Source organism: Poromitra crassiceps (genome assembly GCF_964638095.1).
Source record: "Poromitra crassiceps genome assembly, chromosome: 14".
NCBI classification, from domain to species: Eukaryota; Metazoa; Chordata; class Actinopteri; order Beryciformes; family Melamphaidae; genus Poromitra; species Poromitra crassiceps.
In genome coordinates this window covers 12,440,634-12,443,133 of record NC_139633.1, presented here as the reverse complement: position 1 = coordinate 12,443,133, position 2,500 = coordinate 12,440,634, and the positions used below count along the sequence as shown (strand labels likewise).

General features: G+C 45.8%; 1 protein-coding gene across 1 annotated transcript in view; it reads left to right on the top strand.

The window, feature by feature from the left end:
* The window catches only part of spata17 (spermatogenesis associated 17), a gene marked incomplete at its 5' end in the record, with an annotated part of 68,759 nt that overhangs the window by 35,907 nt on the left and 30,352 nt on the right, over nucleotides 1–2,500 (top strand). The gene's annotated exons all lie outside the window — the stretch shown is intronic.

Genomic DNA, 2,500 nt, shown 5'->3' with positions numbered 1-2,500 from the left:
CAATTGCGTTTGCAGTGATCCCTCAAATGTCAAACACTTGACAAAGATATGACTTGACATGACTTACATATATTACAAATATGTAATATATGTAGGCAGGATATTTTACAGCTTATCAGTAAACTTTATTGTCCACATTGACATCAGTGCAATGAAACAGTAAACTTCACTGTGAATTTCATCATTATAAATAACTAGAAATACAAAAACACGAATAGAACAAATATAAAATATTTAAGAAAAAGGATCAAATATACACAACATGCTGTCTATAACTTAAAAAATATGAAAATTTAATATCGGCAATATCAGCCAACATATCTGCCGATACCGAGGTATTGGTTATCGGCCAATATCGGCCGATAATATCGGTGGACCGATATATCGGTCGGGCTCTAGTGTGTGCGTGCGTGCACGTGTGTGTGTGTGTGTGTCATTAGCGCAGGAAGTCCCTCCTTTCTTTCTCTCCTAATAACCCCCCCCCCCCCCCTTGCCCTCACCCCTCCCTCCCTGGTGTGATAACTATCTGCTGGTGATGGATAAGGTGGAGGTGCCGGCTGTGGAAGTGGTCAGGCCAGGCCAGCGATCCCATGGCGATAGGAGCAAGGACAGGGTCCCCGCCCCTCCCTCCCTCTGTCTCTCCAGCCACCCCCTCCCTCCCTCTGTCTCTCCAGCCACCCCCTCCCTCCCTCCCTGCCTCCTCTTGCAACACCAAAACAACAACTGAAGGTCACCTCAAACAAAGCAACAACATTTCACTTCATCTGCGGCGCTCCACAAAGTTTACACGTCACTCTCGGAAAGGGTGGACATTTGTGCGATATGAAGGAGTTTCCGGGATATTGTAACTTGGGCGTGGGGGGGGGGGGGGGGGGGGGGGGAGTCACTTGACTTGGGACTTAACTTGCCTTAACTAAGGACTCGTCTTGACTTGACTAGACAAAACTTGTGACTTGACTTGACTTGCCCAAAACAAAATGACTTGGGACTTGCTTGAGACTTGGACCAAATGACTTGAGACTTAAAGAGCATGGAGCAGGGTAATTCCTTTGCTAAATGTATACTTAACCTTGTCCCTATGTCCATTTGAAAAGTTAATGCAGGATTTAAAAAATAAATAAATAAATTGAAAAGAATAATGGAGAAAAACACCTTCCTTTTTGAGAAGAAAATAACAGGCTTTTATTTTGTTAAGGCAGAGCCTGCTACGTCACAGTGGGGAGTGGCTCCCGCGTGCGTGTCTCCCTCTCCCCTCCCACTGTCGTCAATTCCATGGTGAGGGAGCACAGAGTTGTGGACCAAGGCAGCTCAGCAGGCAAAGTACTAAACAAAATTGAGAAGGGAGCTCCTTGAATTTTACAAAAGTAGTATTTAATCCCGAAGTAATATATTCGTGTACACAGCAGTGTTACAGACAGAATATATCTTCAAAGGGGTACACGGGCAAACAAAACGCTACGCGCGTTTCAACCACACTGGGTCTTCATCAGGCTGGTCAAATCAGTCGCATTTCAGGACAGCTAGTCAGGTCAGGTACGGACCTAAGTGACGACAGACAGAGGGACAGACGGGCATGCCTGGCGACTCCCCTTTCTGATGTCACAGCTTTGGGGTCCGAGATTTCAAAATAAAAGCACAAAAAGTAAAACGACCCCAGAAGTCACTGTAGTGTATATGTAAGTGTCTTAATGTGAAAATCCAGTTCCTCCATAATTCACCTACACATTGACTGATTGGGGTCTCTAACCTGCACCATGCTCTTTAAGAGACTTGGACCAAAGTGACTTGGTCCCATGTTTGGTTCAAAGTAACATATTTACCATCCTGAAGAAATGATAAGAGAAGGCAAAGGAGAACAAGGCAATTAAAAAGAGAGAGAGAAAAGATGGTTGTGAGTGGATGAAGATAAAGCCTGGTTAAACCACACGTGTCTCTGGGCTCCTCAGACATGATAGTTGATATGCAGCTGATAGACAAGAGTCTCTCTCACTCTCTCTGTTTCCCTTTTCCTCTCTTTTTCTCTCTCACTCAATGTCTCTCGCTCCTTCTTTGTGGGTCCCTCTCCCTTTTCTGTTCCTCCCCCCTCTCTCTCTTTCTCTTTCTCTCTGTACTGTTTTCCTTCTGTCTCCTGTCTACTCTCTCTCTCTCTCTCTCTCTATGTGTCTCTCTCTCTCTCTCTCTCTCTCTCTCTCTCTCGCTCTCTCCCATGAGGAGAGATGAAGGGGATTGGCCTCTGGATTTAACAGTAAGCCGTCACTACCTGTGGGTGGGGGGATCAGAGAGAGGGAGAGAGAGAGAGAGAGAGCAGATAGGGTCTGAAACAGAACGGGAGATAGACATCAATTTCTGTTTCTAAGGGAGACACGTTTAGACACAGATGAAGAATGCAATCATTACACGTGTCTCTGTGTGTGTGTGTGTGTGTGTGTGTGTGTGTGTGTGTGTGTGTGTGTGTGTGTGTGTGTGTGTGTGTGTGTGCGTGCGTGCGTGCGTGCGTGCG